We start from the raw sequence: 12,183 nt of genomic DNA, 5'->3' as shown, positions 1-12,183 counted from the left end.
GGCTGGACTACTTAGCATCATATCTTGAGGAAGATGGGACTCCTGCCCTTATGGTCTTCCCATCTCTAGAGACAACCAGACACATATGGAAACTCTCATAAATCAGACACCTGCAGGTAGGTGGGTCAGGAGGTATGGCCAGGTAGAAAAGCCTTCTTAGAGTGACTGAGCTCTTTGGTAGTTTTGAGATCTCACCACTCAACTCAAGCCAGGTCCTAGCTTTTGTAAAAGAATGTGCTCTATTAGATGATCCTACTGCAGGCCCTTCAACTCTGAGAGTCTAGTTCTTTGCTGGACGGTGCAGATGCCTATAGAGGAACTATCAGACCCTTCTCTGGTTGGGTCAGCTCCCACTTGAAATCCCCAGTTTCATCTTGTTTTCAAAGTCTCCTCTTTCAAGGTGCAGCCACCTCCCTATTCCCTCAGTTCCCTTCCCACTTGGCCCCCAACTTGGTAAGCAGCAAGTCTCCCCTATAATCCCCAGGCCATCCCATAGACCTTTAAGGTTTCTATGCTGTTACATGTGGGGCAGGCAGAATGACTCAGAGCGGAGGAATGAACTAATCAAGCTACCAGAGCTCCCAACCGAGGTCTTAGGTTTGTCTCCAGCCTGGGTTACTACCCCCAGACCATCATTAGCTAACCAAGGACAGGAGCTAAAAGCTCCACCAGTTTGGGAACTATATTTCCCCTTGGGAGATATTCACCCTATAGTTAACCATCACACAAACAGTTGTGAATATCAAGTGTTTTGGACTGCACTGCTTTTAACTGACCACAGAGAAGACTGGGTCTTTTCCACAGATAGAAATCTAGCACTCAGAAACCTGTTGCAGTGTTTAGCCTTCCTTCACCCCTCACCATAGCTTTCACAAAATCCTTCTTTTTCTTTAAGCTAAATCTGGCGTTCTGCAGTCTTAAATGCTCTCATTTTTTTCTGGCTAAGGCCAACATGGACATAACTAACTAAACCGGAAACCTAGAGTGTTGGATGGAGATGGGGAGCAGTGATCCCTTTTTGACAACTTAGGGTAATATGTTCCTGACATGGAAATATGTTCCTGATACAGTTTTTAGGACTAAGATGAAGGTGAAAGTAGGAACGCAAGACAGTGAGTTGTGTAGAGAAGGTAGTCAAAAAAGGCACAGCGCCGTCTTCCCCACTCTAGGCTCACTTCCTTCTACCCCTCCCCCTGCATCAGCACCTGGTTACTTCTCTAAGCTAATATAGTTATTTTAGCCTCAAGACTGGCCAGATGCACAGCTGAGTCTAGGTCACCCACTTTATCTTGTGAAGTCTGTTTTACCTCCTTGACCTTTAATGAATACCTATTCTGTGGCCAGCAGCCAGTGGATGTATGGAGTATGATGTTCAGAGCAGATGCTAGGCTGGAGATATCAGTCGGGGACTTAGTTTAGATAGAAGCTAGGAGCCTTGGAAGTGGGTGAGAACAAAGACGAATGAAGAGAGCAAGAAGACAGGAGAGACCCTTGGGAGCCACCAATATTTAGGGGAGGATGGAGGAAGAAAAACCTGGGAAAGATTCTGATTAATAGGCAGAGGTAACCAAGGTCAAGACTAGGCTGTGTTCTCACAGACTGGTGAGAGGTGGGGAGTAGCTGGGATGAATGAACAGGATTAATAAATGGAGGTTCACTAGTGATCTTGGGGCAGGGGCTGACAAGGAGGAGACATGAGTGGGAGGTGAAGGGATAGAGACTGCAGTGCTTGGGGTTCGCTTCAACCAAAGCAAGGCCCACCTTTATCTCTTACGTGTTAGACCTCTGAATGAGATTTCATTTGAACAAAGGAACCTGCTGCCTTAAAAAAAAAATCATCAAACAACTGATATGCAGAATAAAACACTTTGAAAGCATAAAGCTGGGTAAACTGGCAACATATTGTTACATCTGTTTTCTAGATTTGGGCTGAAGTGACCTAGAGGGGTAAATAACGCTAGGTGAGAGCAAAACATTTCAAGGCAGTGAATAGCAGTCTTAAAATCCAATAAAAAAATTCCAAGCCTCCACTCACCTAGAAATCAGAAATATGGCATATGTACAACTTATAAACCAGTTGGTTGCCAGACAAATGCAGTTTCTAATTTACACAGTGGAATTTTGGGGTTCTTTAAGCCTGTCCTGGTCTCTCAAACTGGAACACCAGGGACTTTGCATTTGAAAGACCAGGAGAAGAGAGAGTGTCGACAAGATAAAGGAAGAAAGGGTCCTACAACATTTGAGTGCTAGGCATACTTTATTTTTAATCTCACAACAACCCACTGCAGTAGGTATTCTTCTTAGTTTACAGATAAGGGAATTGAAAAGATAAATGACTTGCCAAAGACATCCAGCTAGGAAGTGGCTAAACTGGGATTCTGACCAATAGCTTGAGCTTTTCCCCTTAAACGTATAGATGCCCCTCACCTGGATATTCCCAAACTGGCAATGGTCTTCTTTAGCTGGCAGAGTTTCTGTCATCAGGGCACTGGCACTGACATCTTTTTGGCAGAGCCACTGAAGTGCAGGCCCTAAATATCTCTCAATCACCACCTACCATAAGCACCCTAAAGAACTGTGAGGGTGTGTGTGTGTGATGCCTAGGAGGCAGGGTGTCAGAAGGTGTGATAGTTTTGAGTATATGTGGTTGTGAGTTGAGGATGCATGTATGTGACTGGGAGACAAATTGCTTCTTTGAGGATAATTTTTTTGGAAAGGGCCAGAAATCATTTAAAACTACCTGGGTACAAACTGCTCTCGGTGTCAGGGAGGGAAGGCGTGGGGAGCAAGAGGGGAAGCTGTTTTTCTCCAGAAGTCCCAACTTGGATCATGGATCTTACTTAATGTGTATAGAGACAGCATGTGGTGGAATGGAAAAAGCTCAGGCAGACTCGCCTTGGCAACTTGGCTTGGGCAAGTCACTCTACTACTCTGAGCCTCAGTTTGCTCAACTACAAATATGATAATCCCTAACTCACACAAAAGAGGACTCCTGGGAATCAGAACCTGGCTTCCCCACGTGACTTCTCCAAGGAAGGCCTTCACCCAGATCTATTCACTCTTTTGTCCTCACTGATAGGGTGGGGGAGAGGTGGAGTGGATGCAACCTTCAGTGAAGCTGGAAGGCCAATGTCTCCAAATCAAATTCTTAATTTCCCAGAGTCTGGGAGTGGCTGTGCTACGCAGGCATCAATGTACTGAGTCAGAAACCATCACTGGACGCCTTCTGAGGGACTTTCTTGCCTGACCGCTGGGGGCACTGGGGGTTCAGAGGTGAATTAGATGGAGTTGCTTCCCTCGAGGAGCTCAGTCTAGGGAGCATTCAAGAGGGGATGTCCATCAGCGTGGTGCACTTAGGAGGGTCAGAAGTGTCAGCGAAGTCTGGTTCTCTGAGGAGTAACGGTTCTGGTTGCAAATGCTCCAGAAGTAACTTCCTTCAGCGTATACCCCCTGCAGTCCAGGTTCACAGTCAGATGCTTGGGCCTTTGGCCTCCACAGAAGTTCAGAGCCTCACTGGGTGTATTAAAGCGCACTTTTATCATCACATGTGATCTTCATAACAGGGTAAGGACTGCCATGTTAACTTGTACAGGACAGGAGGCTGAACCACAGGTAATAAGAAGACTAAGTGTAAACTAGTCAGCTTCCAGACTAATGTTCTTTCTGCTCTACCCACTCTGCCTCATCTTACATTCACACAGTATCTGTTATGCCTTCATTTAGGGCAGAACCTCTTAGGAAGTAGAGCACAAATCTGAGATAGGGCTCCAGACATCAGAAGGTGTCTGTTCTGATATAGAAAAACTTGGTCTTCCCTCTAGGGAGCCCCCAGTCTGAGAATGAACCTCAACTTCCGTGGCCCTGCCAGGTGCTGGGCCTCCCACTGAACACACACTCTTTACCTCCTGGTCTTTCCCCCTTTACACCCTTCAGTGATTCCACCAACCAAGTTGCCACCCAAATTCTAGTCCCTACTTCACCTGAGATGACCTACTTCCCTTCCTAAATCAGTATTTCTTCCCACCTGCCCTCTCTCCTTAGTAGCAAGCTTCCCTCCCCATCAGAGTCCCCCCAACCCCTGTGGACTCTGAGAGAGGGAAGTGTCCTTAGAGCCTGTCTTTCTACCCCAGTTTTCACCCCTGTTTCACAGGAGAGAAACAGGCCCATAGGGAGGAAGGGACTTGCCTAAGGATATAGTACTAAGTCACTGGCCACACTAAATCTGGAAGCCAGCTTACCAAACCACTAACCTCAAGGCTCTTCTACCTCTTCACACACCAGGCCACTGACTCCTCCTTTCCCTCCACTACCTACACTGAATCAGTCACCCAGTCCTCTGGAGTCTTTCTCAAACACATCTCTCTGTTTTTATTCTTGCTTATCCATTGCCGCTGCCCTAGTCAGGTCTTCATTACATCTCACCTGAACTGTTAGGACAGCCTAACTGGCAGCAGGCTCCCATTCTGCCCACAGGCCTTTAAGGCCCTTCACATTCTGCACACCCCACCTCATCCACACTAGCTTCCTTTACTGGATACCTCAATCAACAGGTCTTTCCCACTCACTCATCTTGTATTCTGGCCCCAGGCTCAGCTCTGTTGAGCACAGACATGTGGGGTAGCCTCACTCACCCCTCCAAAACACTACAAATGATTCAGGGAAGCATCTGAGTCAGAGTTTTGACTTGAGGGCTGCTGAAGGTAGGGAAGGGTTTCTGGATTGGGGGGCTGGGAGAAAGAAGAAACCTCTTGGCTCCCTCCACCTACCCCTCCCACCAGAAGATGTACCTCTGTAGTTTCCAAACCCACTATTACAACAGCCTTTCTGCCTCACCTTGCTGCCTGTAGGCACCCCTCATTCAACCCACCCTCAGAATCCATCCAGCTGCTGGGATGTTGAGCATCTTAAACCATAGTTCTGGGCCTGTGGTCCTGTGAGCGGCCATGCTGCTTGCACATTCTGCTCTGCAAGTCTAAGAATGTTAACAAGGTAGTAAAGTCTTCTGCTCTTTGCATCTTTCCAACCCTGAGTTTCATTACTACAGCCACACTTTAAATGGTTCTTAATGTTTCTTTGCATTTACCTCTTTGTGTCCTTTGCTGAGAATAACTTGCCCCTCCATTTCTACCTGAGTGCCACCTTCTCCATGAAGACTTCATCCAGTTTTCCTCAGCTAGAAAGAATCTCCATGCTCTGAGCTTCTGTGGATGTCTAATTACATATACATTTTCCACCTTGCCTTAGCTCTTTCTGTAGCATCTCCTCAGCTAGGTCTGATGCCCTTGGACGGTACATAGTGAGCATCTCATTCAGTCTCTGTAATCGCACCCAAGCAGCAGGTGCGGTATGAATGTGTCTGCCTCACCCCAGTAGGTGCTTGGGCAAATGCCTGTTGCCCCAACACAGGACTTCCAGCTTATACCGCTCATTTTTAGGCAGGCCCTTAACGGAATGGGCCAGACACAGGTTACACAGACAGGGGGGTCGGGACATTCCAGCCAGTCGGTAGGGTATCCTTACCCGCCTCCCTCTGCCCAGCTCCAAATGGGGTGTGTGTATGAAGGAAGTGGGGGCTAGGTAGCCCCGCTAGCTCCTCCTCCGGGTCCACCCAGCGGATCTTTGAGTCCCAGGAGGTCTCCTAGTCCAAGGGCCGCAAGAAACTCAAAGCGGCGGTGCGGCAGAGATAGGGACCTCTGCCAGAGATGCGCCTCCCACTCAGGACTAGTTTAATTAATTTGTTTATATTTTTTGGAGGGAGGGGGCGTTCAATGAAGGGGAAGAGGTGGAGCGAGGGGAGGAGGCGGGCCCAGTATGACTGACGCGAGCACCGGGGAGCCAATGGCCCGTGGGGGGCGTTCCCCCCCATTCAGTACTCCTCGCCTGGCTCGGAAGGTATGTTAAACAGCTGCTTTTAATTTGGTCTCCCCAATCTCGAGGGTTTGGGGGGCTTGTTTGCCGGCCGGTCGCTTTGGCCAGTCCGCCATGGTGTAGGCGCCGCGGTCCCTGGGACGGAACTAGGGGAGGCTCGGAGTCCGGCGGCCGAGGGAGCTGAGCGAGGGGCAGGCCAGGAAGGAGAGCTCTTGGCGCCGCCCGCTCGCCAGTGTGCATTTCCAAGCCGGGCCGGATCCGTGGGGAGGGGGTCGGCCCGGCCCGGGGTCGCCAGTGCGCTGACCGTGCTGCCTAGTTTATTTCACCGAGCGGTCGGTTTCGGTAGGTTTGGGCGACGGACTGGGTAAGGGGCCGGCAGGAGGAGATCCCCCTCGCTCCTGCAATGCCTTAAAAAATTATTGTAGAGAAGAAAAAAGGGGAGATTCCATACACCAACTGGAACCGGGCCCGGGCTGCGGCGCGCGGGCTCGGCAGGGGGCGGCGGCCTGAGCCAAGCCGGCCGGGCTCACTGAGCCCGCGGCGCCGGGAGTTGGTCGAGAGCTGGAGTTAGCGAGCGAGACCGGGCCCGCGGCTTTCCCCGCTAACCACGCCGGGCGAGGGCGGCAGCCGCCCGAGGGTTTTGTTTCTGTCCGCAAACTTGTCGGAGGGGGCGGTGGGCGCGCTCCGAAGAGGCGCGGGCGCCTAGGGCCCGCGGTTGTTATGGACTCTGGGGGCGGGGGCAACGCCGGACTTGCGGGAGGGGCGGCCGGGGGCGGGGGAGGCCACCGGAAAGAGCACCAGCGCCTCTGCACTAGACCCATGCGCCGGTCTGGGCTCTCCGACCTCCCGGGCCGTGGCAGTAGAGCCAGCATTCGGCGCTGGAACCCGGCCTGGGGGTGTGGAAAACCTCCACAAACTCGGCGGCTGCGACCCGCGGCCCCAGCTGATCCCCTTGCAAACATGGAGCTGCCTCCTTCCCCGCCCACCCCAAGGCAGCGACGGTGGCTCCCTTCCCCTCCCCCGGCCGTGCTGTTTGCCCGCGGATGGGACGGGGGTGGGGGCACGGACGTGTGAGCGCTCCCACGAGGGGGTGGCCTGAAAGGGGCAGTGAAGGTCGGAAACTGGGAAAACAGTCTCCACGCTCGGAATCGGGAAAAGGAAATGCATCAGCCGGCGGGAGGGGCGCGGGGGGCGCGCCTGTCAGCCGGGATGGCGGCCGTGGGCTGGGAGGCGGGGCGCCGGCGCGAACCGCCGAGGTCGGGCGGGGCGACGCCGGGAGAAGAGGCGCAGGGGCCCGGGCTTATGGAGCGCCGGGCTGCCCCTGCCTCCACTCCTTGGCCTAGCCTGTTTACTATCTACTCCAGCGACGGCTTGTGCAACCGGCCCGGAGAGGAGCCGAGGGGCGGGGCCTTTCCCTCTCTCTTCCACCCATCTCGGGCTCCTCCAGAGGGCCCGCCTTCTCTTGTCTTCCACTGGCTGGGCGAAGCTCCCTTTTTTCCTTCTCGGTTGTTGATTGGATGATATTCTCCCGAGCTCCGCCTATCGGAGGCCGGGCTGGAGTTTAAGTTGCTAAGATTTTTTTCCGTGAAGGGCGGAGGGAGGATTCCTGCGGCTTACGTGAGGCGCAAGGGTCCCGCCCCTACTTCTGATTGGTGGGGCGGATAGTCCCGCCTCCTCCGGCGCAGAGAGCTTGGAGGGGGAAGTCCACCTCTGTTCCCCGCCCCCTCCCCTAGCGTGTGTGCGCGCTCAGCACATGTGTGAGGCCCGCCTAGCTCCTTCGAACAGTCCTCCCGCCCGGAAGTCCCGGGCTTGGAGCCCTTGGCAAGGGGGGCGGGGAGAGGCAAGAGGCACACAATGATTTCTCCAAGTCTCGAGATCTGGTAGCCTTTGCGATGAAGTTAGGAGTTGACGGTGTACGGTGGCTTTGGGGGACTTAGCTCTCGGGGTTCTGCAAGGGTTGGGAGGAGGGTGTGGGGTCTATCCTTCCTCGCCAAGTACTAAAGTTGTGCCCCTGTGGCCTGGCTTTTCCCGCGACTCTCGACTTCCTGGAAATCGCCCTAGGCTTAAGCTTGAGAACGCTGCGGACGCTGGCAGTGTGTTTTCTTCCCAGCACAAGGCAGCCGCTGTCCTTGCTTGGCTTTATCAAAAACTCTGAGCAACTTAGGATTGGCCTGGATGCCTTAGGCAAGACCCAGGGCAGCTCATACCCTGTTGACAGAAAAGTCGAGGGCGGCCCAATTATGCTTGGGTTCCAAGTGGTTCTTGATGTCCAGGTGGGAGCGCCGTGTGGCACCCAGTCCAGGGAGCGGAGGACGGCCCAAATTTAAAATAGCCCTCGGTCAGTTCTGCATAATTACCTCTTCTTCGTAACCTCCTAGAGGTTTGGCCTGGGGGTCTCGTTTGTTTCGTTGGTGTGACTTATTTTTTGAGCTCGGTTCTGGGGCAGGGCTTAGCTCCCGGCGAGGCTGCTCCCATCTGTCGGCTATTCATGGAGTTCACAGTTCGCTGCCTTGTCCTTGCGGCTTGGGAGTCAGGCCCACCTGTTGCCAGCGCTCATTTCTTGTGGTCTCCGGCAGACTGCAGAGGGAGGACAAGGTAGGACCTAGGAGTGAGTTACCTGGGGCCTGCCTCTTGGATACTGACTCAGCTCTCTTGGGGGAGTAGCCTTTTTGCGGAAGAGAGCGGGAAAACTCTAGTCCCGCCCCCTCCCCTCCTGGCGCTCCGTGAGCGCCCCCCGAAGCAAGGCCAGCGTCAGTTCGCCCTATTTAGTGAATAAATAAAAGCCACCTAGGTATCGCAAGCACTTTGTCTCTCTGTTCAAGGCCATATTACCTACACAGAGAGCGCCTAGGGACTGTCATTAACACTCGTTGGCCAAGAAGGAGGGAACAGCTGTTCTTATTATTGTCCCCAACTCTGGAATTTTTATCATTTCTCTTTAAGTGTGGCGTAGGATTCATTTATGCCGTGGCCTGTTTGGTCTCCTTCCTCAGTTCTTCGAGTCTTGATTCCTCCAGTTCTACTCTGGAGATCGCTAATGCCTTACGCTTCACGCTCCGCCTTCCGGAGGCTTGCCAGGGCGTTGGCTCTTAGGGCCCTGCCCTCATTTTGGTTATCTCCGCCCTCTTAGGACTGCATATTCAGGTTTAGGGAGTGTCGGCGATAGAAGTATGCAGCCACCACTAGCTGCGGGCTGAACAACCCCTGGGGCTATTCCTCGATTTTGGTCTCCAGCCCTTAATCCTGTATTCTATACTTACTGAAAGGAGCTGTCGGCTGCTCCGTATATTTGTGTTTACAAGGAGGCAGTGTGCGGAAATGTAAATTGTAGAGAACTGGATGGGAATGATGAGGTTCTCTTTATCATTTTTTGTAAGGGGGTCCTGATGCTGCTGCCTCTCCCTTACAAATCCCAGGGCATCGAATTCCCGCTGCTGAGCTCCGCACCACCTCCTGTTTCAGGCCCTGGAACTCTCTGCGCTTCAGTCTCTAGTGTAAACATTCCACAAAAGGACTGCTAAGGTTCAGCCTCCTCGCGCAGGGCGGAGTCAGCTTCTTCCTAGACGGGCATCCTAGCCAATAGAGGCTCCTACCGGCGTCGAGATACCCAATCCGATGGTTGGGGGCGGGGCCTGGCCCGGCGGTGCGGTAGGAGGAGACTATCTCACGGACATTTTTACCCCACATCGGTTACTTACCTTCCTGGGGCAGCCAGAGAGCTAGGGGTAGCCTTCCAATGCAATGACTGGCGAGGGCGGGAGCGGAGTTGTTGGGCCTGTAGCTGAGAGGGCAAGGGGCGGGACATGTGGAGTCCTCCAATGAGGCGTGAAGAGCTTCCCTGCCTCCTCCAATAGTGTTGCGGCTTGGGGGTGGGATTCAGCAATTCGTCTCCAATAGGCGGGGTTGAGTTAGGGAAGCTCCCCGCCAATAGGGGCGTGGAGAAGGTGAGCGGCTTTTCCCCCCCCCACTGCCCTCCCAGCCGGGGGGGAAGGGGCGGGTAGTCGGCAGCCAGGGTGCAGCGATTGGCTAAACCTTTGACAGGCGGATAGTACGGCCTGTGCAGAGCGAAGTTGAGTCTTCCCTCTGCGGGGCGGGCCGGGTGAGTGGGCGGGATTTCCCGGGTAACAGAGAAGCGGCCGCGGCGGTAGAAGCGGCGGAGACGGTTTCTCCATCTTCCCCCCCTCCCCTTCCCCCCTTGGAGTTTCCCTCCCTCCCTCCCTCCCTCCTTCCCAGTCTGGGCACTGGGGCCTGTGACCGCTTCGTTAGCGGAGAGGAGGCTGCCAGTCCGCTTTGGCGGGCCTGTGCCCCGCGCGTTTCTCGGGGCCTCCGTGCTGAGCCTGAGGCTCATGCTAGGAGGGACACGCAGTGAGAGCGGCCGAAGCAGCTTTGCGGTGAGAGCACGCCGGGCCGGGGTCGGGGCAGGGAGCCTGGTGGCGGGTAACGCCGGACTCGAGGGTGTGTATTTTTGGGGGGGACTGACCTCCTCGGCTTCCCGTAGAGCAGGCGGGCGGGAGGCGTGTGGATGTGTGAGGGGGGTGGGGGGCGGAGCGGGGTAGCTCTCGGTGCGGGAGGGGGAGGAGAGCGTAGTCCCGGTGCGCGCGGAGGGGGCGGGCTCTCGCGCCGCCGCTCAGGGGCGGGGCCGGCGCGCGCGTGCGATTGTGGAGAAAGGGGCGGGGCTGGGCCCTGTGCTAAGTGCTGTTTGCGGTCGACCACCCCGCCGGTCTTCCCGGGTTGGGCGGGGCCTCGGCTGGGCGGCCTTGCACTGGCCTGCTGGGGTGAAGGGACGGCCTGGGGGGTCTCCCGCTTGTGGCTTCGGGGCGCGGCAGGGAGGGGGCGTGAAGTCCGCCTTCCTCCGCCTTCCCGGGATCCGGTTGGCCGGAGGGGCAGTATGGAGCGGCGATGCCACTCCCCCTGGCCGTCCTCCCCCTTCCGCGGGTTTCCGCCTCCTTGGCAAGTGAGGCGGGGCTCGGGAAAGCCCGCTGTCCAGTCTGGCTGGGAGTCGCGGCGCCTAGATCTGCCCCGCCCTACGTCTCTTTGGGGTGGGAGGGGCCCCCAGACTGCAAACTGTGGAGATGTCAGGGCTTTCTCTTGTGGCTCAGCCATGCCTTTTGCCTGGGGCACGAGGGTCAGGTGCCAGAGCTGTTGTGTCTGCTTTTCTTGGTGCAGCATGGATGGCACCATGCAGCCTGGACAGTGGGATCGTGGTCCCCGCCCCTCCCCTCTCGGTTGTAATTATTGGGGCGAGGTGCTCAAGGTCCTTTCGTTGCAGTCTGCGGTCGAGTGCTGCTCGTGCTGAGACCGTGCTTCCGCAGCGGTGATGGTGGGGGGAGGGGCAGAGACTCATCAGAGACTAGAAATGTGGCCGGGGACAACCTTTCCTGGAGTTCCCTTGATGTTGGGTTACCGTGGCTGTACGGGGCGGGGTTTCCTCTGAGCCAATGGGATGGTGGGTAGTTAGACTTCGCCACTATTTCGGTGCCTTAGAACTTCAAACCCAGTTAGCCAAGAAAAGGATGTGGAAACTCCTCTTCCCAAGGCTGAAATTTAGAAAAGGAAGGGTTGGACTTACATTATATTAAAAAAATGATCTTTTATAGAAGATGGTGATTTTTTTTTTAAAACTCAGACTTTGAATGAAATACTCCAATTTCCTCAGCTTCTGCATTTTTGAATGCTTTAATTGTACTGGTGGTTCTGTTATTTAATTTCTCAAATAAGTTGCAATTTAGGTAGCTTCAGGTGTTCTTGAAAAGTCTGCTTGTTTTATGTAATTCTGTTAGAACATCTAGACCACTTTCTATTTATATTCTATAAAACACTGTTCTTGCCCTATTTTTTTTACAGAGTAGGGTGAAATCGAGGACTAGTGTAGCCTTGTGTATGTGACTTGTTGCCCTCCAACCTGTATTGGGAAATTGCCTTAGGACATTTCAAGTTTAATGAACCAGTTTAATTGAGGGTTTTGCTCTGAGTTGAGACATTATCTTTTCTTAAGAGAAATTACTTGTGTTTTCGATATTTTTCATGAGAAATTAAACAAGGAACAAATATGTTTATTTATGCACTAATATCTGAGCAAGCCCTCTGGTTAATTAGCTGAACTGAAGTTAAATTCTAGGTTTGTGCTTTGCTCAGTTGGGACTGAGAGCGTGGTGCCGTGTGCTATACTCATGTGAAGAGATTAAGTCTCACCTTCTTAGCTAAAGAAGTAGCAATGGCAACAGTAGCTTTTTAGTTTGGTTTATGGTGACTGTGGTAGAACTGGTGTGGAGGCAGAAAACCTGGGTGTTTTTCCTGATGCCATAAACTGACAAA

General features: G+C 53.7%; 1 protein-coding gene across 2 annotated transcripts in view; it reads left to right on the top strand.

Moving 5' to 3' along the window:
- Window positions 1-6,149: 6,149 nt before the first annotated feature.
- SIN3A (SIN3 transcription regulator family member A) overlaps window positions 6,150-12,183 on the top strand; it is a 66,682-nt gene continuing 60,648 nt past the window's right edge. The window contains exon 1 of one of the 2 annotated variants that reach the window (XM_082855063.1): window positions 6,150-6,210. The gene's annotated coding sequence lies outside the window, so the exon portion shown is untranslated. Of the gene's footprint in view, window positions 6,211-10,155; window positions 10,260-12,183 lie in introns of those variants that run through there. The other variant, XM_082855061.1, reaches the window with a different exon arrangement.

The sequence above is a fragment of the Leucopleurus acutus genome (genome assembly GCF_964270905.1).
Source record: "Leucopleurus acutus genome assembly, chromosome: 1".
Taxonomy (NCBI): domain Eukaryota; kingdom Metazoa; phylum Chordata; class Mammalia; order Artiodactyla; family Delphinidae; genus Leucopleurus; species Leucopleurus acutus.
Note: the sequence above shows the minus strand (reverse complement) of the source record. Positions and strands in the feature narration are given on the sequence as shown.